The following is a 27,341-nucleotide window of genomic DNA, read 5'->3' on the forward strand; positions in this document are numbered from 1 at the left end:
AAAAAAAAAAAGGCCTCCAATAAAACTACATTGCAAAAAATGGGAAAGAAACAGAATGGAAAGAGTAAAAAAAGTTGAAGAGGCAGAGCCTGAAAATTTTGTTGTAGAAAAAGTACTGGACCGGCGTGTAGTGAATGGGAAGGTATTTCCTCAAGTGGAAGGGGTTCACAGATGCTGATAGTACTTGGGAACCAGAAGAAAATTTAGATTGTCCAGAGTTAATTGAAGCATTTCTTAATTCTCAAAAATCTGGTAAAGAAAAAGATGGTACAAAAAGGAAATCTTTATCTGACAGTGAATCTGATGATAGCAAATCAAAGAAGAGAGATGCTGATGACAAACCAAGGGGTTTTGCCAGAGGTCTTGATCCTGAACGAATAATTGGTGCCACGGACAGCAATGGAGAATTAATGTTTCTCATGAAATGAAAGGATTCAGATGAGGCAGACTTGGTGCTGGCAAAGGAGGCAGATATGAAGTTTCCTCAGATTGTCATTACCTTTTATGAGGAGAGGCTGACTTGGCATTCTTGTCCAGAAGATGAGGCACAACAATGCATATATATATATATATATATATATATATATATATATATATATATATATATATATATATATCCTGAATCTTGAGTTTTGAAATACAAGTGTAGAAAAATAGTGTTCTAATGAAAATCGAGTTTGATATGCTGGTTTTGAAAGTATTGATAGTAGTTGGGATATTTTTGGTTTTTGTTCTGTGTCAAAAGGCACTGATTCCTTTGGGCAAATAAGAGCTTTCTGTAGTTGCTTCCTTTCACAATAGAATATGTGATATCATGTTATATTTCCTCAGCTTTGAAGAACAGCTTTTCTTAAACGCTAGGGAGATCTTATAGTCAGTAGTCAACCAGAACTTATTTTTAACTGAGACACAGAAGGACCATTCTGGGTTTTTTTTTTCTTTCTTTCTTTCTTTGTATTCATGTGTTATGCATAAGACACATAACTTTTTTTGTTTTTTCTTGTTTTTTTAATACTCAAAAACCATAGATGAAAAAAAATGTGTTGATGAGGTTCCATCATTGTGAACATTTTCCTGAAACCATAATGTTTCAGATTATGAGTAGGTGATTCTGTAATTTATTGGATAATTTTACAGCAAGTGCATCAGAATTTATGTAATATCACGTAAGTCGTTTATTTACAAAATCTTATCGTTAACAAACTCCCCCTTCAGAAAATGGAATTAGACAAAGTTTAGTATAATAACATGACATAAGCTGGGTGTGGTTGTACATGCCTTTAATCCCAGCACTCTGAAGGCAGATGGATCTCTGATTTAGAGTAGGTCAGCCTGGACTACACAGAGAATCCTGTCTCTTAAAACCAAACAAAAAGACGTAAGTGGGCATGTAAAGGTTCCTCTGGTGAACCATTCCTTTGTAGAAAGTTGAAATCTACTAAAAGATTATGATTCATGGAATATCTGTTTGCTGTAGAAATGTAATACAGTTAGAAAAGATGTTGGCAATTTCAGACCCAATGACATAAATGAACAAAATTTGGTAATATAAATTAATGACTTGCATGCTTTTTCTTTACCCTGACTCATTCCTTACTGGTAGGATCAATCTTTTCAGTATTTGGGTTCTGGTTCAGTGAGCCAGAAAAGTAACTTTGTAGTATCAGAATGTCATCTAACTGTATATTTACTTTATTGTAAATAATGGTGAACAGTGGTCAATAAATAGTTTTATATTCCTTTATGTGAAAAACAAAGAATCACAGTTAACAATATTTAGTTCATTAACATTTAATAAGATTTAAAGAAAATATTCCATCATCTATCCTATCTTTGTGAGTCTAAAGTCTCAAATGTAACTTATCTTTAATACTAACTAAGGAAAATTATAACCATAACTATCTGTGTTCAACTCCATCAAAGACCACAGAAGGATAATATATAAACTCTAGAAATGACAGAGACATCTCGCTACCTGGTCAGGTACCTGAAGTTTTTCTGTAATGTTCCATCTTCACCAATAGGCCATAGTGTGTCTGGCAGACTCCTCAGCAAAGCAGAAAACTTTAAACTGTCCACCTGTATTGGCAGTTTGTCAGTCACTTTTCTCTGTGTCCTGCATAATGTCTGGCAGACTCTTCCATGAAGCAAGAACCCTGTAGCAATGTCCATCTTGTATCAGCAGTCACTTTCCTGTGGGTCCTGCATATCCAGTTTACACAGCATAAAGTCAAACAGTCCAGACAAGAGCAGTATCTTGTCCAAATGGTTAGTCTTGCCATAATGAAAGCAAACTCCATAACACATTTCTTCAATGTCCATCTTCCTTTCTGACGCAGGTGGTGTTGCCAGGGGCAATTGTGCCTCACTGTTAAGAAAAGCCCTAAACCATTTTAAATGCCATATTCTGTAGGTCTTTGAAAGGTTTGAAGAATGCCTATTTATCTCAAATACATCTCTGTATATCTAGAAATCCTAAGTAACTTAACTATAAGATCTGACTATTATAGGTAACTATCTATAATCTGTACTAAGTTACACATTTTTAAATGAGCCATATAAACACAATACCTAACAAGAGGAGAAATATACATATTACAAAATTAACCTTAGAAAGAATGAGGTCTCAGCTGGAGAGCGCCAGTTTCCACTGAGATCCCACTACCCTGCAAATCCTTCTCAAGTTCCAGCTCAGCCCTTGCCCTCTTCTGCTGGCTATTGGCCAGAGGTGAGTCTGGGCCCAATAGGGGCTGCCTGTCCCCTACAACCTCTTTTCCCCCCTCCCCCGCCCGAACTCCCTGTGTTGGCCCCAGATCCTGCTGCTCCTGTCTCCAGTCCCCTTCGAGAGCATCCTTGGAGTTCTGATACACCCCCACCCATCCCCACTGCCAGCCTACCCCCCCTACCCTGTGTCCTACCCCACCCATGGTCCTGCCGCTCTGGTTGAGCACTGGGACAGAGGGTGGAGCCAACAGTCCACCCTACTTCTGAGACTTCTCTGAGCAACTATGAACAAAGGAGACCTGACTATCCTCGCAGGACCACCCGCCACCGGCTTGGTCTCTGACCCCGCCTCCAGTCCTCTGCTGGAGTCCCGGGCCCCTCCCAGAGATCCACCTATCTCTGCAGGTCCACTCGGAGTTCCTGCTGGCAAGATCCTTGACCCCCAAATCCTGGCCTCTGCCAAAGAACCAGGTCTCAGCTGGAGAGTGCCAGTTTCCAGTGAGATCCCACTATCCTGCAAAACCTTCTCAAGTTCCAGCTCAGCCCTTGCCCTCTTCCGCCAGCTATTGGCCAGAGCTATTGGCCAGAGCTATTGGCCAGAGGACCACTGTGAGTACCTGCTTACATCTTCTGGATCCTCATCCTTGACCCCATCCCTGGATCTTTGTCTGCGGAGAAACCTCCTAGAGAGCTTGGACCACACAGAGCTACAGATATTGAATCTCAGATCCACATAAGCCCATCGGGGAAGTCCCATAGGGGGGGGGGGGGATACACCACCAACACCTACCGGAAGAAGCTATGGGAAGAAGGCAATACAAGAGAACACCTAACAACAGAAAGACAAACATGACACCACCAGAATCTAGGGAATCTACACCAACTAGAATGGAACACAACAACAAAGCAGAGGAAGCAGAAGGGTACGACTTAAAAATTACCATCATAAAAATGATAGAGGCCCTCAAAGAAGATGTGAGAAAATCCCTTAAAGAAATGGAGGAAAAAACAAACAAAAAAGTGGAAGAAATGAACAAATTCCTTAAGGAAAGTACAGAAAGCCAAGAAAAAACAATTACGCAGGTGAAGGAAACGGTTCAAGACTTGAAAACTGAAATTGAGAAAATAAAGGCAACACAAACGGGCAAAAAATCGGCAACTACGGACACAAACATAACGAATAGAATTCAAGAGATGGAAGAGAGAATCTCAGGCGCAGAAGATAAACTAGAGGAAATACATTTATCGACCAAAGAAAATCATAAATCCAACAAATCCTTAACACAAAACATCCAGGAAATGTGGGACACCATGAAAAGGCCAAACCTAAGAATAATAGGCATAGACGAAGGTGAGGAAGCCCAGCTCAAAGGTGCCGAAAACATATTCAACAAAATCATCAAGGAAAACTTCCCAAATCTGAAGAAGGACATGCCCATGAAAGTACAAGAAGCATACCGAACCCAAAATAGTCTGGACCAAAGAAAAAAGACCCCTCGACATATAATAATCAAAACACCTAGCATACAGAATAAAGAAAGAATATTAAGAGCAGTGAAGGAAAAAGGACAGGTAACATATAAAGGCAGACCTATCAAAATTACACCTGACTTCTCCATGGAAAACCTCAAGGCCAGAAGATCCTGGATAGATGTTCTAAAAGTATTAAGAAACACGGATGCCAGGCTAGGCTACTATATCCAGCAAAACTGTCAATCAATATAGATGGAGAGAACAAGATATTTAATGACAAAACCAGATTTTCCCAATATGTATCTACAAATCCAGCCCTACAGAAAGTATTAGAAGGAAAACTCCAACACAAGGAAGGTAACTACGCCCACAAAAATGTAGGCAACAGATAATCCAACTACACCAGAAACCAAGGGTAAAGCAGAACTCATATATTCACAATACCACTGCCAGCAACAAAACTAAATCAAACAAGCATCAACAAACAATGGTCCTTACTCACCCTGAATATTAATGGTCTTAACTCACCTATAAAAAGACACAGGCTAACAGAATGGATACGAAGACAGAATCCATCCTTCTCCTGCATACAAGAAACACATCTAAGCTTCAAAGATAGACATTACCTCAGGGTAAAGGGTTGGGAAAAGATTTTCCAATCAAATGGAAATAAGAAACAAGCAGGCGTAGCTATCCTAATAGCTAACAAGTTAGACTTCAAACCAAAATTAGTCAAAAGAGATGAAGATGGTCATTTCATATTCATCTCAGAAGAAATCCATCCACACAAAGTCTCAGTTCTGAAATCTATGCCCCTAATACAAAGTCGCCCACATTCGTAAAAGAAACACTACTAAAACTCAAAGCTCATATAAAACCTCACACACTTATAGTGGGAGACTTCAATACACCACTCTCAACACTAGACAGGACCACAAATCAGAAACTCAACAAAGAAACAAAAGAATTAACAGAAGTTATGTCTCAACTGGGGTTAACAGACATCTATAGAACATTCCATCCAAAGACAAAAGAATATACCTTCTTCTCTGCTCCACATGGAACCTTCTCTAAAATCGACCACATACTAGGTGACATAACAAACCTCAACAGATACAAGAGAATAGGAATAGTCCCCTGTATCTTATCGGACCACCATGCTTTAAAATTGGAATTCAACAACAACACAAATAGCAGAAAACCTGCAAACTCAGGGAAACTGAACAATGTGCAATTGCACCACTCCTGGGTCAAAGAAGAAATAAAGAAAGAAATTAAAGACTTTCTAATATTCAACGCGAATGAGGATACAACATACCCGAACTTATGGGACACCTTGAAAGCAGTGCTACGAGGGAAGTTCATTGCACTAAGTGCCCATATGAAGAAAACAGACGATAGTCACGTAAGAGAATTAACAGCCCAACTGAAAACCTTAGAACAGAGAGAAGCGAATTCACCCCGCAGGAGTAGACGCCAGGAAATAATCAACTTGAGGGCTGAAATCAACAAAATAGAAACCAGGAAAACAATACAAAAAAATCAATGCAACAAAGAGTTGGTTTTTTGAGAAAATCAACAAGATAGACAAACCTTTATCCAAATTAACGAAAAAGCAGAGACAGAACATGCAAATTAACAAAATCAGAAACGAAATGGGGAACATAACAACAGACACAGAGGAAATCCAGAAAATTTTCAGGTCATACTTTGAAAATCTGTATTCCATAAAAATTGAAAATTCAAAGGAAATGGATAAGTTTCTAGATAACTATCACTTACCAAAATTAAATCAAGAAAAGACAAACAACTTAAATAGACCTATAACCCGCAATGAAATAGAAGCAGTCATCAAAAGCCTTCCAACCAAAAAAAGTCCAGGGCCAGATGGATTCAGCGCAGAATTCTACCAGACATTCAAGGAAGAACTAGTACCACTACTCCTCAAACTGTTCCACTAAATAGAAACAGAAGGTTCATTGCCAAACTCTTTTTATGAGGCCACAATAACTTTGGTACCCAAGCCTCACAAAGACACAACTAAGAAAGAAAACTACAGACCAATATCTCTGATGAACATTGATGCAAAAGTACTCAATAAAATACTGGCAAACCGAATTCAAGAATACATCAGAGAAATCATCCACCATGACCAAGTAGGCTTCATACCTGGATTGCAGGGATGGTTTAACATAGGAAAATCTATCAACGTGATCCATCATATAAACAAACAGAAAAAGAAAAACCATATGATTATCTCCCTAGATGTGGAAAAAGCCTTCGACAAAAATGCAACACCCTTTCATGATAAAGGTATTGGAGAGGTCAGGGATAACAGGAACATACCTAAACATAATAAGAGCAATATACAGCAAAACAACTGCCAACATCAAACTGAATGGAGAGAAACTTAAGCTAATTCCTCTAAAATCAGGAACAAGACAAGGCTGTCCTCTCTCTCCATATCTCTTCAATATCGTACTAGAAGTTCTAGCTAATGCTATAAGACAATAAAAGGAGATCAAGGGGATCCAAATTGGAAAGGAAGAAGTCAAACTGTCTCTATTTGCAGATGATATGATAGTTTACATAAGCAACCCAATAAACTCTACCAAGGAACTCCTACAGCTGATAAACACCTTCAGCAAACTAGCAGGATACAAGATAAACTCAAAAAAATCAGTAGCCCTACTTTTTTCAGACAACAAAGAGGCAGAGAAAGAAATCAGAGAAACATCACCCTTTACAATAGCCACAAGCAACATAAAGTATCTTGGTGTAACGCTTACCAAACAAGTAAAAGACCTATATAATAAGAACTTTGTGACTCTAAAGAAAGAAATTAAAGAAGATACCAGAAAATGGAAAGATCTCCCATGCTCTTGATTTTGTAGGATTAACATAGTAAAAATAGCAATCTTACCAAAAGCAATCTACAGATTCAATGCAATCCCCATTAAAATCCCACCATAATTCTTCACCGAACTTGAAAGGATAATAATCAACTTTATATGGCAAAACAAAAGACCCAGGATAGCCAAAACAACCCTATACAATAAAAGAACATCAGGAGGCATCACCATTCCTGACTTTAAGCTCTACTACAGAGCTATAGTTCTGAAAACAGCCTGGTATTGGCATAAAAATAGACAGGTAGACCAATGGAATCTAATTGAAAATCCTGATATTAATCCACGCACCTATGAACACCTGATTTTCGACAAAACAGCTAAAATTATACAATGGGGCGAAGACAGCGTCTTCAACAAATGGTGCTGGCACAATTGGATGAGGGTGTGTAGAAGACTGCAGATAGACCCATGTCTGTCGCCATGCACAAAACTCAAGTCCAAATGGATCAAAGACCTCAACATCAATCCAGCCACATTGAACCTCTTAGAAGAGAAAGTAGGAGGTACCCTTGAACAAATTGGTATAGGAGACCGCTTCTTGAACATAACTCCAGGGGCACAGACACTGAAAGAAACAATTAATAAATGGGACCTCTTCAAACTTAGAAGCTTCTGTAAGGCAAAGGACACAGTGGACAAGACCAAACGGCAGCCCACTGACTGGGAAAAGATTTTCACTAATCCTATATCCAACAAAGGGCTGATCTCCAAAATATACAAAGAACTCAAGAAACTAGTCAACAAAACACCAAATAACCCTATTAAAAAATGGGGTACAGAACTGAAGAAAGAATTCTCAATGGAGGAAATCAAAAAGGCTGAAAGACACTTAAGAAAATGCTCCACATCCTTAGCTATCAGGGAAATGCAAATCAAAACAACTTTGAGATACCATCTTACCCCTGCCAGAATGGCTAAAATTAGAAACACCAGTGATGACTTATGTTGGAGAGGATGTGGAGAAAGTGGAACACTCCTCCACTGATGGTGGGAGTGCAAACTCATACAGCCATTTTGGAGATCAGTATGGCGGTTCCTCAGGAAAATGGGAATTAGTTTACCACAGGACCCGGCAATCCCCCTCTTAGGCATATACCCAAAGGATTCACATCAATGCAACAAAGACATCTGTTCAACTATGTAAATAGCAGCACTATTTGTAATAGCAAGAACCTGGAAGCAACCTAGATGCCCCTCAATTGAAGAATGGTTAATGAAGATGTGGCACATCTACACAATGGAATACTACTCTGCAGAAAAAAAATAATGGTATCTTGAAATTCGCAGGCAAGAGGATGGCACTTGAAGAAACCATCCTGAATGAGGTAACCCAGTCACAAAAAGAGAAACACAGTATGTACTCACTCATATATGGATTTTAGAACTAGATAAAATGATCACCAGCCTATAATTCACATCACCAGAGGAACTAGGATACAAGTTGTATTCTAAGAGATTCATATAAAGTCCCTCACAGAACTGGGAAAGGACAAGTCCCCCAGACCTCAGGTAAAGTGGGGGAGGACAGCTAATGGAGAGAGAAGTAGGAGAAAATGAGAGGGAGGAGAGGAAGGCATGTGCGACCAGGAGGATTGAGCCTGGTTAGGAATGGAAAATAGGAAAGAGAGAGAGACAGAGACAGAGACAGAGACAGAGACAGAGAGAACATAAAAGAGGGAGCCAATATTGGTTTGAAGATAAAATTGAACACAAAGAAAGGTCTAGAGAACTACAAGACTGCTCCCAACTAACAATCTCAGCTTCCGTGCAAAGGCTATCATAAATGCCCTTCCCGGAGAGTGAGATCAACAACTAACTTCTCCATGGAGTCCTCAACTAATTCCTGTTGAAAATAGGAGCAAACACCTATACATAAACACTGAGTCGAACTAGAACCCAGAAGCAGATGGAGAGGACAAGACCACGCGGCAGAAGCACATAGAGACAGCTTACCTGAACAAGGAGGAGCTAACGGCCACTAGACTGATAGCTGGGAAGCCAGCATGGGACTGACTCAGGCCCCCCTGAATATGGGTCTCAGCCTGAAGGACTGAGCAGTCTAAGAGACCTCAGACAGTGGAGCCAGGATGTATCCCTGGTGCACAAAAGGACTTTGTGAACATATCCCCCATGGAGGGATAACTGCCTTATTCTAGAGATAGGAGAGAAGCCCTAGTCCCTACTTCAAATGACCTGTCAGATCTACATGACCCCAACTGGATGTCATTCCCCTACACATGGAATTGAGGTGAGGGGATGGGAGGGGAGGGTGTTAAAGTGCATGTGAGAGGGCAGAGAGGGTAAAAGGGAGGGAAGGAGGAAGGAAGGGTTGGGGGGAGGGAGGGAGGGAGGGAGGGAAAGGGAACTGGGATCGACATGTAAAATAATAAATTAAATTAAGAAAATGCTTTGACTCCAAAATTTAAGTTGAAGGACAAGTTACTGGGGAAAAGTATTTCTATTTTTGTTTACACAGAAAATGAAAAGATGTGGATTCCTTCCAGACTAATGTGGTTTGATCATGCCAGACCACCTGAAACAGAGTACAAGCTGATCCTACATTCAAAACAGCTGGACAAAACAGCCCTACAGACTACAGCCAGGATATCTGAATCTTCTTCGAATCCCCCCAAGACAGTGCCCCTTACCAGCAGGAAGTAGTTTGGAAAGAACGACGCCCAAATTCCCAAATATTGTGTATAAATGTTTGTTTTCATTTAATTGGAATTTGTTATATAAAATTAAATAAAATAAAAAAATTAAAAAAACAAAATTGACCTTAAATTTGTATTAATAAATGAAAATCCATTCCAAAATAAAGTATTCATATCTATACTATAATTCCCTTTTTACCTTGAAAAAGAGATTGATTGTGATCATTAACCATCTATAACCAACCCCATTTAAAGTTGTTAGCAGAGCTTCTTAAAAGCCATGCGGTTTTTTGCCGCTTATGCTGAGTCAGGAAACCTCCTTTAAAGGAGCAGCGTAAATCTCTGCTTGTCTCTAGCAAAGCAGAGCCCAACTGAGAAAAATGCTGTTACCAAGAAGCCTTGCTTGTCTCTGTTCCTTTTTTTTTTTTTTTTCTCTAAAACCCTTTTTTAAGCTTTTGTTAAGTTTTAAGTGGAATTTCTTTGGTCCGCGTTGGACGCCATTATGTTACAAGTAGGTTGGCGCCAGTCCCAAATAACACACTGAGACATTGTATTAGATATAATTCTGTTGGCCTGTCACTAGTTTATCAGCTACTTCTGTCTTAAATATTAACATATTTCTATTAATCTAAGTACATCCACTTGAGCTGGTGTTCTTCTCTCTCAGTCCACCATCTTGGATCTCCTCCCTACTCCTTCCTTTTTCCTCGTCTCCTAGTCCCACCTACCTTGCTTTCCTATTGGCCAGCAGTGCTTTATTCGTTAACCAATAAGAGAAACATATTTACAGAATGACATCTCCCATCAGAAGGAGAGAATTTCATGAGTGTGTCTTGTACTACATTAGGATTCTTTAAGGAAAGGACTAGAGTAAAGGGATAAAGCAGAGAGCTCGGGTGGGAAAACGACCCAAACTATTATCCAGCCACTCAGATATGAGGAAGTTTGAGCTAAATACAGAACGATGCAGAACATAGTTCTGAGAGGCAAAGGGCTTTTATACATTGTGGTTCCAGCTGGAATCCCAGTTGAATTCATCCCCACAATGATGCCAGATAAAGCCAAATGGGGTAGAGGAATACAGTAGCTTCACCCAACTCAAATTCAAGTCACCATGGAGAAAAGAGATGGCTGCTAAACTTGGGTGTGGTTTGTCATCTTGGGAATCTGCTCATCTGGACCTGCTTGCCAGATCTTGTGCTATACTTCTAGCAAGAGCAATGTTGCAATCTGCATTCTGAATCTGACCGTCCTTCTTAAAGGAACCATGACCTCTCTCACCTTAGGAAGCAAGTCCATGAAGACATAAATAAGCCTTGAAGAAAAACATGAACCCAAAGCAGTGTTGTTAATTATATCATGCCTAGTAATCTTGTGTATGATTCCCATCAATTTCATTTTATATTAATTTCCATTTATCAAGACTTCTGCAATGCATTGATTTTTTTTTTGTTTAGATAGTCTAAACCTAAAACTCTTATGTTTTTCATATTAAGATGCACTTGAAGTTGAACATGTACTTGAGTGACAGGCTGGCTTCATCAGTGGTTCTAAAGCCCAGCACTCTTACCCATAAAATCCTCCTGCTTCAATTTCCCAGTGATGCCCAGACAGAAAGCTGATTTTGCAAAAGATCCTCAAATACATATAGTATAATTCAAATACACCAGAGGAGTTTTTGCTGGACTAGCTTGCCTCTTGATTTAATTTCCTTCTGGATAAGGGCTCTTTCACAGTTCAGTAATTTGAGTTTCAACAATCACTAATTTTCCATCTAAAAACAGATTTGAGATTTGATTGTTCTTTCGATTGGTTCTCATAGCCTATTACTTGAACAACTACAATGGGGGGGAGGGGGATGCTACGTTTCAGAAAAGTATCTGTGTCTATCTCCCTGTGAGGAGCATGAGCTCAAATAGGGTTATATACTTCATTCTTCACCCTCATTCTCTTCAAAGCCCAGTGTTCAGTGCACAGCAGACACCAATCTGAAAAGCTTTTGCAGAATCGAAAGTATGTCTGAAAACTGAAAATGTTACCTGCTTGACAAAAAGAAAACAAATCTAAATGGAAGAAAATATCTTGTGATTAAATTTGGCAAGGCTTTTTAAGAAAGAAATTATCAATGGAAATTATAACTAATTATAAATTAATTATTAAGGCAACTGTGGGGAACAAAAGAAAAAATAAGAAGCATTACAGCTCAAAAATAGCAAGAATTGATGAGGGAGGTGTCCTTATGTGCATGTTTCTCTTATTGGTTGATGAATATTTCCTGCCATAGTAAGGCAAGAAGAATTCTGGGGAGAGGACACAGAGGGTGAGCGGCCAAGGAGATGTCAGGTAGCCACTGAAGGAGTAACAGGGTATTCTCCAGTAAATGAAAACTACATGGAGATACATAGTTTAACAGAAATGGGTTAATAATTAAGAGAGAGCTGGTCAGTAAGAAGCCTAAGCCATTGGCCAAACAGTTTATAATTAATATAAGCCCCTGTGTGTTTATTTGAGGCTAAATGGCTATGGGACCAGGTGGGACACAAACTCTGTCTACAAAGAATATGAAAACTGTGACTAATTAGAAAATAATGAACAGTACAGTCATAAACTGATACTAGTTTAAGGCCAGGTATGGTCATGCATGCGTTTAATCCCAGTGCTTCAGAGGCAGAGGAAGGAGGATTTCCAAGTTCAAGGCCAGCCTTATCCACAGAGTGAGTTCCAGGATAGCCAGGGCTACACAAAGAAACCCTGTCTCAAAAAAAAAAAAGTTTGTTATTAGTTTGTTACCATTCCCTCCTATTTCTAGAACTGAATTATGGTTCAGAAGTTGGCTCTAAATGCATTTGTTGGAGTATGACCTAAAACCACATGGTGGCGCCATCTTCCTCATTGGTCTTGGAGGAAGACATTACAAAGGAAAACAATAAAAAATAAACAAGAACTAACTGGCCAAGGTTTTCCACTTTTCTTATCCACATGGCCACAGAAGAAATGGAGGGGGAAAAAATGACTTTTTAAAGAATTCCAAAAGAATTATCCTGACAGTTTAGAACCCACTACATCCACAGAAACAGAAAAATATTGACAAAAGAGCCACATCTGGAAGCGGGGAGCATGGAGCCCACCCGCTGTCTATTCCTTCCCATTGGTTCATCTTACATTTTCTAGACTTCCAGTCAACAGAATATCACCAAACACACTCTTTTGGGTGGGGCCTCTTTTCTCTACTAAGTATTTTTGACATTCTAGCCACCGCACTGTACGTCGTTTCTCTTTCTGCCTGAGTAAGTTAACTGTATCCCCATGCTTCCGGAAACTTCCCCCATTGTCCATGTGTTGACAAACATCTGGGCTGCTTCCAAGATGGCACTATTATAAATAATGTCTCCATAAATTGCGTAAGTTTGTATTGACACGTATTTTCATTACTTCCGGCAAATGTTTACATGTGGGATTCCTAAGTAATAAGATTACTTGTTTAAGGGAATGCAGAAGTGTTTTTGTCTTTGCTGTGTGTGCTGTTCTGCTTTTCCTCTGGCCACGTGTGAGATATACGGCCATATGCAGGCAAGACCTGCATATCCTTGATAAGACTGGATTATTAAGATTTTCACTTCTCAAGGTGTTCCGGTGACTGGTTAATGGCTTGTCACTGTCCTTTCACTTCTAATTTCCTGACAGTTAACAATCTTGAGCTAATGATGATTAATAACAAAGATATTGAGTACCTCTTTGTGTATTTATTGTACATTTGTACATCTTCTTTGGAAATTGTTGTGTTTGAGTCTTTTGCTCATGTATTATTGATTTGTTTGGCTTCTGTTTCTGAACTGAAAGAGCTTGTCATATATTCCGGAAAGTGTATTTTCTTTATATGTGCGTATTGAGAATAGTTTCCCCCATGTTGTAAAACATCCATAGAACAAATGCTGTAATTTTGATATTATGGGGGGTTTTTTCTAGTTTGTATGTCTTCATTCCAGAATTTTTATGCTTTCATATCCTTATCTATGATGCATTTGAAAATATTATTTTGTGTATGGTATAATATAATATGATAATAAAATAAAAATCAGTACTTGCATTATACCATACACTGTGTCCAGCTATTCCAGTAGTATTTGTTGAGACTATTTTCCTGTGGTTAATCCATTTACCTTGAGCTTTCACCAAAATTCAAGTAACAGTATGCTTATGTGTGTACAAATAGGCGTGTGTATGTGTGTATGTGTGTGTGTGTGTGTGTGTGTGTGTGTGTGTGTCCATTTTTAGGAACATAAAGATATCAAGTGTCCTGATATTTTGAAATTACATAGTTTATGGTCTCTAACTCAGTTTCAAAATAGTATTTGTTATTCTTGGTCCTGTGCATCTCCCTATAAATTGCACAATACAGTTCCAACAAAAGAAAGGTTGCAGAAATGTTGATGAGGCTGAGTTGAATCAACAGAACAATTTGGAGAACTTAAAGCTTTTAGGATTTCCAGGCGAGCTCTCAGACCTGAGGAAGCATACTTCCTGGTGAGCCCATGAGGGAGAAAGTCAAAGCCAGAAAAAAATAAACTTTCTCCCAAGAGAGAAATAGAGGAAGCGCATCCGAAGTGCACTAAGAAAAGGGAAGGAGACTGGAAGGAAAAGGTGTTTAGACTCATTATGCACTATGAAGAGCACTAAGCCAAATCTGGTCCAGGGGAGCAGGCTCCTGACTGGGGGAGGGGGTGCCAGAAGCCACTTCCAAAAGGTTAAGAGTGAAAGCTCAGCCCGTTAACCTCAACATAAACCCACAGCCCTCCCACGCTCAAATCCAGTTGCAGATGATCGATTGTGAGACAGTGATATCTAGCCCATGTGTAAGTGGTAGAAATCCCAGTTTTATCACTGTTTATGACTCAGAGGGAAGCACTCAGGTGCCATTTTCAAAAACAATCAGATGTTGAAATGTGAGTCTGAGCCACCCTCTGGGCCTGAGATGAGGAATTCACATACCCAGGGGACCCAGTTGTCCCTGACAGCCCCTGGAAGAAGGAAAAGCCAAGAGGTAGTTGTGAAGAAGGAAGCGTGTAGGAGATCAGTGCGCTACATAAATGAGGGTTGTGAGCACCGGAGTGCAGACTGCCTGGCCTTAACTGACACATCTCAACTAATAATGAACTTGGAGTATGAGGTCTCTGAGCAGGGGGCCAGCAGGTAAATCAACTTCGGAAGTTGATTTTCACAAAAATTCTGAAGTTTGGGGCATACATCCTGAAGGATGAAAAATATTCAGATATTAGGAGGAGGAGGAATATAGTGTGTTTTATTGCTGTATTATTATATGTGTATATTACATGTTCTGCCTGCATGTGTATCTGTCTGCACACCCTTGCATGCAGGGTACTTGAATGCCATAAGAGAGTGTCACATTCCCTGGGACTAGAATTATAAAGCAGATTGTAAGCTCCCAGGTCCTCAGCAAGAGCATCCAGTGCTTTTTTTTTTTTTTTTTTTTAACTGCTGAGCTGTTTCTCCAGCCACCAGGTGATCTCTCAAACCCTAAGACAGGTCCACTGTGCGGATCTCAATGCCACAATTGCCTCCCACCAGCTACAACTTTAGCCATGCAAGGCTCAGCCCAGAGACTGTTAAACCGAATGTGGCCAGCAGAGGCCACTGGTGTGCAGATGAGGAAAACTGCCACTTAGAAGGACCACTCCATCTGCAATTTAGGAATACAGATTCGGGAACAGCAAAAGCCACATTAAGGACTAGGGTACACAGGGCCAAGTGACCTCAGGAACTAACTTTCAAAGTCACAGAAAGACTTTTTCCTTCAATTCTCCCTTATCATCGTCTTCCCCTTTTGTTGTTACTGCTTTTTAACTGCACATCTAGAAGGACTTTTATTTTATTGAACTTTCAAATGTTTTGTTTATACTCGTTACCCTCTTCATGCATTCACCTAATTTTCCTTTGCGCATTCTTCCATGTTGAAGGAATATCTTTTTTTTTCCCCTTTGGGTTTCTTATTTCTTTTTCTTTTTTACCCTTCTTGTACTTTCTTCCCCCTTGCACTCTACATCTGGTAGTATTTTTAATTTACCGTGTGTGTGTGTGTATGTGTGTGTGTGTGTGTGTGTGTGCGTGCGTGCGTGCGTGCGTGCGTGTGTGTGTGTGTGCGTGCGTGCATGTGTGTGTGTGTGTGTGTGTGTATGTGTGTGTGTATAAACACATGTGGAAGGTAGGTACATTTATGCATTTATGTAGAAAATTCAAAGAAAGAGGTCATGCGTCCCACTGTCCAATGTGGACAGTGATCAAAAACCCTCCTTGGAGCAGCTGCCCACTGGTTCAGATATTTTAGCTCCTCAGCTTACTCTGAGGTCCACTGCCCCGGCCTCCAGGGTGCTGGGATTGGAAGCGGGATGCCATGACCACATGGCATTTATATAGGTTCTGGGGATCTGACTCCAGTCCTTACCCGAGTGTCACAAGCCCTGGGTCTGCTGAGCCACCTTCACACTCTCTGTGCTTTCTAAAGGGAGTTTTCCTCTGTATTCCCTTTTTTTGTAACCATCTACATTTGGGTTTTGAACTTGTGCATTACTGGGAAATCTTACATTGTCTTTGGCTTCTTGCCCTCCTTTCTTTCTCTCAAGAGTCTCTACTTGTCTACCCCTTCATCCTTGCATCTTAACAGCCTCTCCTGAGCCCCCTCTTTCCATATCTTCTTCCTTTACCACATTTATTTCCTGTTTCTGCACTACCTGAAGTAATTGTTAACATAAAAGCACACTCCACAGCAATTTGGTCAACTTCACTTTTAAGGTCATCGGTGATGTATTAGAGAGTTGTAACTACATTTAACGTATTTCTATCTCTTGCCCACATGAGACAGAATCTTGTCACTGCTTTAGCATTTGTTTTGGCTATTGTAGAATGGTATATAGGATTTGTGCCTTCACAAGAGGCTGTTCAAAAGAGGATCCTCCCGAAACCCAAAAGAGCTACTGAAAATGAAAAACTTTTTAAAAGTGAGAAAGTAAGAGAACAGGACTCTCACAGGGCTGAATGCAAACAGGAAGTGAACGGTTGGTGAAGATTTCCTAAACCTTCTGGTAAAAATGATCAGTGATCAGAGAGAAAATACAAATAACCCGGGGAATTCAGCCCAGGTTCTAGAAAGAAAAGTCAACAACATAGAGGTCAAAGTCAGCGCAGTGGATGAGGAAATCAGTGACGTAGATGGAAAAGACAAAAACATGGAAAGAAACTTGGCAAGGAAAGTGAGATGGGGTAGAAATGAAAATTTCAAAACTCAGATAAAAAGCACAGTGGGAGGCATCGTCAACAGATTTAATCAATCAGAAGGAAGATGATCAGAAATAGGAGAACAAGTCTGAGGGAAAGGTGCCTCCAAGTATTGATAAGAAAACAAAAACACAAATATGATCAAGTATCATAGAACTCTGTGATATGATCAAGCAAAGAGGAGTCTAAGAATCTACAGAAAGAAAGAATCAGCTGAGAGAAATTCTAGAAGCATGGAAAACACAGTGGGTGAAATTGTTGCAGGAAAAAGTCCACATCCAGAGAAAGAAAAAGTCAGAGGCCTTCAGAAACCCAAATCAACATGAACAAAGAACCACCTGGTGGCATAATACTATAAAGGTGTCAAGAAAACAAAGTAAAGAAGATCTTGTTTATTTGTTGGTTGGTTGGTTTTTTTTTTTTTTTTTTTTTTTTTTTGGTTTGGTTTGATTTGGTTTTTTCAACACAGGATTTCTCTGTGTTGCTTTGGAGCCTGTCCTGGAACTCACTCTGTAGACCACACCGGCCTCGAACTCACAGAGCTCTGCCTGCCTCTGCCTCCCTAGTGCTTGGATTAAAGTCATGAGCCACCAATGCCTGGCTCCAACGTAGTTTTAAAGACTATAAGGAAAAAAAGAAAAAAACAAGTTACCAACAAAAGGAGGAACATCAGAATACTATCAAATCTCTCATCAGCACCCTTAAACTCAGGAAGCCTAAGATGTGATATATATCCAAGCCCTGAAAATAACTAACTGCCAGCTAAGAGTGCTATACCCAACAAAAGTATCTTTTAAATTTGGCAGCAAAGTCAGAACATCTCAAGACAAACATAAACAGTTCATGAGCCCCCACCCCACCATCCCAGCCATGTTGAAGATGCTTAAAGGAATATTACACACGGAAGAGGGGGCGCCTCAATCATGAGAGCACAAGAAAGTTTACATTTCACACGAATGCCTGAACAAAGAGGAAGTAGAGTGGGATCCATTTGTCCATCATAGAACATCAATGAATTCTTCATACTAATAGGGAAGAAAGCAGACAACACACAATTCAAACAGTCAGAAAAAATAACAAAATTACAGGAATTAGTGATTCTTAAAATTAACTTAAATGTTAAAAGTAAAAAGCCTCAACTCGTCCATAAAGAGACAAACTGTCTGACTGAATTAAAAAAAAAACTAGCCCCATCTTGTGTTGTCTGCCAGACATATACCTCAGTGGTAAAGACTCCCACAGGCTGAGTCAAGGGATGGAAAGCATCAAAAATTTAAAAAAAAAAACAAATAAATAAACAGAAACAGAAAACAAAGTGATGGACACTATTACGATGTCCGAGAAAGTAGATTTCAAACCAAAAATAGTCAAAAGATATGAAGGATGTCACATAACATATAAAGGATATGTTAATGAAAACAATTCATCAAGAAGGTATAACAATTTGTAGTGTAGATATGTGATGAATGTTGGGCTTACTTTTAGAACAAACACTACTAGCAGATGTAAAAGGTCCAATAGGTCTTGATACAGTGATAATGGGTGATTTCAGTATCTCATTCTTATCTCTAGAGAGGTCATGGATACTAAAGGCCAGGAGAGAAAGCTCAGAGTTAAACTGCACCATTATCAAATGGACTAAAGAGGTGTATGCATAACAGTCTACCCCACAGAACACACATCCTTCTCAGCATCCCATGGATCCCTTTCTAAAACAGACCACGTTCAAGAGCTAGTCTTAACAAATCCAGACGAACGTAAGTTAGCTCTTATATCAATCATATCAGATAATAATGCAATAAAACAAAAAAATCAATAAAAAAACAACCTACAAGAACTACACTTGAAGAGTTGCTAACATAAAAAAAATTCAAATGATCATGTCCTGGACTTTGTCCTAGATATGGTACCTGGATAGGTCTTGGTGTAGTCTTCTTTTAAAAAAGGAGCCTGTTGGCCAGAGAGCAGTCTGTGGCAGAACTGTCTAGCTACCCCCAAGAGTTCCGCTTTTTACCATAATAACATGGCAACAATCACTATACACCTTGACTCCATTACGGCATGACGTTCTGCTCCTTCTCTCAATAGTGTGAGAAGAGTGAGAGATGGTTCCCCTGCGGTCTTGTCTATGTCCTACAAGCTGAAACAGAAGGCTTGAAGCTCCACCTAAGGATACCACAGTGGAAGAAGTAGCTGAGTCTGAGAGTGACTGCACGCGGGCAAGGCAACCACCATCCAGGCACAGTTGCAGGCATGAGAAATAATGACCCTTGCTAAACCACTGAAGTTCAGGGGTTCCATTTGGTATAGAAACGAATGTGCTCCTGAAAGGTGAGGCGCAGAGAGCTACACAGCTCTCCAAGTGAAAAGCATCCTATCAGAGGGAGCAGTTATGGTATGTGTGCTCCAGGCAGAATGAGAAGGGTGGAAAGGAACAAGGAAACAAGCATGGCAGAAGGGCTATAAACACGGGCAGGAACTGAAGGATAGGTCATCAAAGCAGTAGCCCGGAGGCCAGACCTCTGCACACTATAAGGACATTCTCCTTGACCTTGCATGCAGCGGACAGTTTGGGGGATGTTTGGAGCAGGAGGGAGATGTAGTGTGACATTTTAATAGACGCACTCTGCCTGTTATTTGGGAACAAGTCGCAGAGGGATTCCAAGTAGGAAGGTCTGTTTTGAAACAATTAAAACAATCCGGGAGAGTGGCACCAGGTGCTTAGACTCAGATAGGATGGCGGGGGACATAAACTGTATTTGGATCCTGGACATGTCTCTGCTGTAGTGCCAAAGACTTCCTGTCTAAAATCCAAACACAAACGATACTTGTTTTTGTGTGGCTGGCTGGCTGCGTGCATTACAAGGAGATAATGGCTCCTAGCAACTCATAAAGAACAGGGCATCCTCTATGGTTAAAACACATGATGGGATTATTATTATTTCATCATGAGTGTTAATAATTAATGTGTAAAGAGTAAATGAATCCAACAGAAGCTCTTACGAATGTGCATTGAATTGCCCAGCCCATAAGTATTTTTCAATGAGTTTTAATGCTCATTATATAAATAGCAAGAGTGCCAGTGACTTGAAAGACAGGACTTGGGTGGGGCTGTCAAAATACCACCTATGATTGCCCACTTCCCGGAAAAACAAGAATTAGTTAGGGGTCTGGAGTACACAGAAAGAATGGGGTGTGTGTATAGAAATACACTTGTCTGAAGGAATTGGCCAACAATTTAGAATGAGAGCATCTGACAGGGAAAATTCCAGAAATAGCTGCAATTTGAGTCCAAAGGCATCACACCTTTAACCAGGAAGAGCCTATGAAGCCTGTGTACAGGTGGAAAATGCCCTCCTCGTTGGAAGACATCCCCCTATCGCTCTGTCTATGCCCTCCACTCCTTGGATGAGGCCCATCCACATTATTGAAGTCACTCTGCTTTACTTACTAATCAGTTTCCATGAGAATGATCTCAATGAAGCACCTTCCCCAAAACTGCCATAATAAAGTTTAATTAAGTATCTTGGCATTGAGGTGCAGTCAGGGTGATGAACCATTTGCTGTCAGGAGGTAACTTTGGGGCAGAACACCACTAAGCCCTATCAACAGCCACTCAGTGAACTTTGCCTCGAAACAACCACATGGAGTTTTCCTTCTCTTAAAGTCTAAGTGAATATAACGAGGCAAGAGCAACAACAAAATCACTGGGGACAGCCAAATGGCCCATCACACTTGCCATCCAAGCCTGGTGACTAGAGTCTCATTCCATAATTCATGTAAAAATGGAAGGAGAAAACTGACTCCACAAAGTTGTTAGCTGCCCTCTGCAGTATGTGTGTGTGTGTGTGTGTGTGTGTGTGTGTGTGTGTGTGTGTGTGTAAAAGCATACATACACAATAATATTTTTCAAGTCATTAGACATTAAGAGGCCGATCATTTTGCTATTATGAAATGTTTAATTCATCTCTTTTCTTGGTTTGTACGGTTTAGTCCCATGGTTAGTGTGATGCCTCACACTGTCTCTTCTTTGTTACCAGTTATGTATCTGGTGCATTATAACACTTATGTCCTTTAAAAGAGGCACTAGACGAATGACAAGATGTTCATATAACTGTTGTTCTTAAACCAGCCATTTTGGCTGTTGATTTATATTGGCTCTGGCTATGGTGGAATCTCTGAAATATTTAATTATTTAAAAAGATCAAACAGTTAACAGAAAGTTTGAGAAAAGAACAATTTACCCTAAGAGATATTCTTATTTCAATGTAATTGCCAATATTGATAAAATATTTAATAGCTACAAGAAAAGCAACCAGTAAACTGGAAAAACAAATTCCTAGAGTAAATGTCAGTAAGCTTAAGAAAATAGTAGAGTGATCTCTACTGGGATGCTACCCAGCAAGAAATCCTGATGTTGAGAATCAGAAGAAATCCTGCTTGCATCAAATGAGTACACAGAATTTAACTGCCTCGGCTAAGAAAAGGTTGAATAAAAATCTAGCTGTAAATCAAGGCAAAACTATTAAACACTAAGAGGCGTGTAATGGCTGTCAACTTGACTACATCTGGCATGAACGGCAATCCAGAAATGGAGGGTACACCTCTGAGAGATTATTTTGATTTGGTTTGAAGTAGGTGGACCCACTTCTAGTGCAGACCTTTGATCTAGATCTGAGGTGGGAAGACACACCTGAAGGTTACTCTAATCAGTCTTTATCAATAAAAATTCAGGAGTCAGATATCAGGCTAAGAGTCTGGAAGATCAGAGAAGCAGAGAAGCCACCAGTCCTGTCCTACCTACTCAGTTCCTTCCTTCAAACAGAAAGCCAGATCCCTCTCCACCCTGCTTTACTACTTCCTGTCCTAACTATCTACAGTCCTCCAAAACCTCTGTGGTTGATTTTGGTCAACTAGTGGCTAGCTCTGCCCTCTGACTTTAAGCAAGGTATATATATATGTAAAAATATATATATAACAATCAAAATATCGCACAACACACATCTGTAATCTGGGCCTCACCTTCTGCTGGAAGCCTGTATAAGAACATGGAAAAGGGAAGATTTTGCTCTTTGCCTCCTTGCTCTTACCTTGCTAGAAATTCCAAAGACTTCTTTGGAATTCCAGTGTCTACTGAAGGCCAGATGAGACACTCAGCCTTGTGGTCTGAGCAACTTCTGGATTCTTGGACTTCCTGTTCATAGCCCACTATTGCTGGACTAGTTGGACCATAGTCTGTGACTATATGGGATTTGTTATGCATATAACAAGTTCTGTTGCTAATACAAGGCATTGGTCTGATATCACTTGTCTTTACTGGACATATGAGGAGCAGAAGAGATCCAGTACCATCTCCCAAGCTTTTAGCATCAGCACCTTGCAGAAATGGTAACAAGGTACATCCTTAAAGCAATCCGATCCACATCCGTAACAGTGGATGGGGTCCTTGTTGAGGAGCACATTGGCAACAAAGGGCTCTGACCTTCTATTTGAGGGTGCTGGCAGAAGAGGGCTGTATTATATAGAGATTCCTGGTGCCTCACATCACCAGTGAGTGTAGAAGGAAACCAACACTTGGCTTGGGAAGGTTTAGGTGTCCTGGGAGGTTAAAAGGCTTCTTAGAAATATGTGTGACAGAAGACTAACAAAATCCACTCAGAGGGGTCCAGCAATACAACTCAATGCACTAAGGCACCTGCCACCAAGCCTGATGACCTGAATTCAGTCCCTAGAATTCACACCATGCAAGGCAAGGTCCACTCTTGCTAATTTTCTCTAATCTCTACATGTGCTTCATGGTACACACATATGTGCGCGCACACACAATAAATAAATACATGTACAAAAAATTTGAAGATTTCTCTCAGAAGAAAGGATGCGTTTAAATAAAGTCAGACATTACATTGTAGGCACTTCTCTACTTTAGACGGTTTGGCTTGCATATTGAGACTTTACAGTTGTATGAAAGCGATTCATATGCTGTAGGATTAATATTTTTGAATCTTTATATTTCATGGCTGTTGCTATGCAGAGTCTACCTTATTGTGCAGAGTAGCTCACTACGTCACAATTCCCAGCCAGTAAATGAATGATACTCTACAGTATAATCTATGGCCAGTCATTTTTGAGTTCAGGTATTCAATATATTATATCAGACACCCAAGGGTTTTTTGATCTGTAAAATGGGGTTTGATTTAGAGGGGCTTGCCCAACTATGAGCTAATGAAAGTGTTACGAGCATGTTCAAGGTGAATTAGCTAAGGTTCCCAGTGAGACAGGTATAGTAAATGCACCTTCACTTCTGATACTTTTGTTATGTAACCCCATCACAAGCTGTGGTTGTTTGAATGAGGATGACATCCATAGGCTCGTATTTGAATGCTTGGTCCTGAGTTGGTATAACTGTTTGGGAAGGATTAGTAGGTGTGGCCTTGTTGGAAAGTTGTGTCATTGGAAGTGGGCTTTGAGATTTCAAAAGCCCACACTTCCTAGTTCTCTCTTCTTCTCCTCCTCCTTCTCTCTCTCTCTGCCTCTCCCCCTCTCTCTCTCCCTCTTTCTCTCTCTTCCTCTCCCTCTTTTTCCCTTTTTGCTCTCTTCCTTTCTTTCTCTCTCTCCCTCTCTCTTTCCCATGTGTGTGTCTGCTGTGTGATAGTTATTGCCTCAACATGTAAGCTCTTAGCTATTACTCCAGTGCCACAACTGTCTGCCTGCTGCCAGGCTCCCCACTTCAATGGCCATGGACTCTAACCCTCTGGAATCCTGAGCCTCCAAATTAAACGCTCTCATAATGTAAGTCTCCTTAGTCATGTATTTATGGCAACAGAAAAGTAACTAAGATACAGGTCAAGAATCATCAAGAAGCTTCTCTATTTTGTACATGGAATTTTAGAAAATATCGCCTTCACTTCAAGGTTTACCCATTTTTCACTAAATTTCTGATGAAAGATGTCTTCACAGACAACATGGGTGATGTTGGTCAGATGATTACTTTTTTCAGAAAGTTCATGTGTGATGGATATTCTAGTCTTTGTACAGAAGGTGTGCTGACTAGTTTATGTCAATTTGACACAAGCTATTTACGTTTTGGAAGAGGAAACTTCAATTGAGAAAATGTTGCCACCAGATTAAGTTGCACTTTATTTCTGCAATTTAATTTATAGACTTATTATATAACATGCAATATATGTTCTATATTCATTATATAGTGTCATATAAAGCAGGTATGTACATACTTTAAAAAGAAAAGATAGTATCTCATATATAAAATAATGTTTAATCCCCAATTTTTCTCCCTCATTCCTTACCACAAACTCATCTTTCTGTCACACAGTGAAAAATATTCTTATTTTGTCCTACAAAGTATTATAATAATTAAATGCTACTGAGTAATACTATTTCATGGGTATTAAAAAGTTATACCCAGACATTTAATTTTAAACGGAGAAACAAGAAAGTCACATAGTTAGCATTTAGTATGATGTTTTAACAGTCATACTATTAAAATATAAATGTGTGTAATGGATATTCATGAAGTGAGTTAATGAGTAGAGATGCATTCTATTTCATCAAATATAGAAATTTTTAAAAAAATGTGATTCCAGTAATATCCTCACATATCCCATATCAAGTAAGTAGGAGTTAGTAGGAAATAGCTTTAAGAGGTAGCAAGCAGTTTCAGAGGTTAAACTAAATGTCCAAGAAGTATTTAGAATTAAAAAAAACTGCAGGCTTTTCAAGAGTCTTCCAAATTAGCCTTCCACTTGTAGAAGAAACTAAGGCCTGGATAGGCAATACCAACTGTTACACCAGCAAGCTCATGGCTGACCCTGATCTTAAATACACGCACTTCTGGTTCTCAAAGGAAATTATTGACTTTCTTGATAAGACTAGAGTTTCAGAGGAAGTTGACTGATCATTTTCTTCAGAATCTCAGTTCTGGGGCAATAGTCACTAACCCACTGTTACTCCCCAGTGTGGTGCCTCCAAACATAGAGCTCAAGCTTGCAGCATAAACGATGCCTGATGTAAAGGATGGTCCAATGCCCCCCCAAACACACACACACATTCCTACACTAGTCCCATATCCACTAAACTCGAAAGTCATCTGTGGACTATTCCTTTACACTGTGTGAATATATGTCACTGTGACTGGTTCAATAAAGACGATGACAACAAATGTGGGTGACAACAAATGAATTCCTCGATTTCCTATGGGACATACACTCACAGTTGGGGCACCTCCCTTGGAATAGCTGGATATCTAGAAATCATTAGGATGGGAACCATAACTCATTTTCTATCATTTTCTTTGTGTTGTCATGAGCCAATAAGGGACTCACGCTCCTTCTATTGCTCACAATCAGCCAAAAACAAATGTTTGCCTTCTCTGGCCTGCTTCTAGTTAGAGGAGCAAATGTACCAGGTTCTCAGATCCATGAATGGCTGCTGACAAAGGCTTTAATTTTTTAAGACTGGTTCTCTCTATGTAATCCCAGCTGACCAGGAACTTGCTATCTAGATCAGGCTTGTATCTGCCTCTCAAGTGCTGGGATTAAAGACATGAGCCACCATGCCCAGCTCAAAGGCTATTTTAAACAGCAATTTTTAGTTTAAGAAGAACAGTTAGCCAAGTCTGGTGATGAAAGTCTGTAACTCAGCTACCACTGATGGTAATGCAGGAAAGCCCAGTCTTAAGACTGCTAGGGCTATATAGAATGAATTCATGTCCAACTTGAGCAATGTAGCAAGACCCTGTCTAGAAATTAAAATGCTGGGCCTGGAGAGATGGCTCAATGATTAACAGCACTGTCTAGAGGACCTAGGTTTAATTCTCAGCACCCACATGGTGGTTCATAACTGTCTGCAACTCTAGTTCTAACAAGTCACATGCCTCTTCTGGAATTTGCAAGGCACACAAGTAATGCATAAATAAACACTAAAGCAAAACACCCATACACACAAAATAAAATGAAATGAATATTAAATGTCAAACGCGAAGGGCTTGTGGTATAGCTCAGTGGTGGAGGATTTGTACAGCAGGAATGGGGCCCTGGGTTTAATCCCTGGGAGAGGGGAGAGCTATTATATACAGATCCATTAAGTGAGGCTTGAGAATTGCCAGGATGCAAAGCCAACATCCCTCTGTTACTTGAAACCTGAAACTTCACCTTGGAGCACAGATGCCACGTTAAGAACAATTTATTTCCATTGCTCATGGCAGTGAAAAGGGAGGCAAATATCAGAGGAAGCTCATATGTTGACAGGACACCTGGGAACATCTGGCTCTAGAATTATCATTTCCATAAAATGTGATTAATATTGTGTCTCTGAAAATCTTGATGTTCAGAATCAAATAAATAAATAAATAAATAAAAAGAAATAAACGGTAAAAGGCCATTTGCAGGTTTGGTAAGAAATGCAGCAGTTCTCAACCAGCGGAATCCAGACCCCTCTGAGAGGGGAGTCAAACAACCCTTTCACAGGGGTTGCCTAAATCCATCGGAAAATACAGATATTTACATTACGATTCATAGCAGTAGCAAAATTACAGTTATGAAATAGCAACAAAAATAATTTTATGGTTGGAGGTCTCCACAACATAGGTGATAGCCCTGAAGGGTCTCAGCACTAGGAAGGGTGACACACGCTGGAATGGAGTGTTGTGTAGCAAGACCGTTAGGCATCCTCTGTAGGAATTCTGCTATGCACAGCTCTCCCGGCCCCTCCCACCCTCTCACTCTCCTCGCTCATCCAAGTTTTTCATTCACAACCATGAAACAGAAAGACGCATTCTTCAACAACTCTGCATCTGCTTCTGTGAGTAGCACATCGACCTGCCTCTCTCTGTCACTGGTGTGATCTCTGGGTCCACTTCTGAACCACGGGGTCGGAAGAACCCACCGGAGCTGATGAAGCGGCACAGGGCTGGCATGATGCCGAAACCCAAGCACTGAGCATTTTTTAAATACTCAATACTCAAGTGCAGCACAAAATCAAATGAATGAAGTGAATGAGGGATACTAGGGCATGGGATTCAAGTGATGAGATGGGTATGCGGTCCTAAAGGGTACACAAGGTTGAGAACTACAAGCTCAGCATAGCACCTCGGGGTTATCTTGGGACTGACACCAGACGCATGATCCTAAGCCATTCTAGTCAGTGACTTTTCAAATTTGATGCAGCAGCTTTTAGAACGGCCCAGGGTTCCTCAATACTTCTTCCGTCGTGTGGAAGAGTGTGAGTCCTCTCTCCTGGAATATGGATGAACTTTGACCTACTGCATCTAAAA

At 40.1% G+C, this 27,341-nt stretch overlaps 1 pseudogene; it reads left to right on the forward strand.

Annotated features, from left to right (window-relative positions):
* LOC127237985 (chromobox protein homolog 3-like) lies at nucleotides 1–27,006 on the forward strand (annotated as a pseudogene).
* Nucleotides 27,007–27,341: the final 335 nt, after the last annotated feature.

This window comes from Phodopus roborovskii, unplaced genomic scaffold (genome assembly GCF_943737965.1).
Source record: "Phodopus roborovskii unplaced genomic scaffold, PHOROB, whole genome shotgun sequence".
NCBI lineage: Eukaryota > Metazoa > Chordata > Mammalia > Rodentia > Cricetidae > Phodopus > Phodopus roborovskii.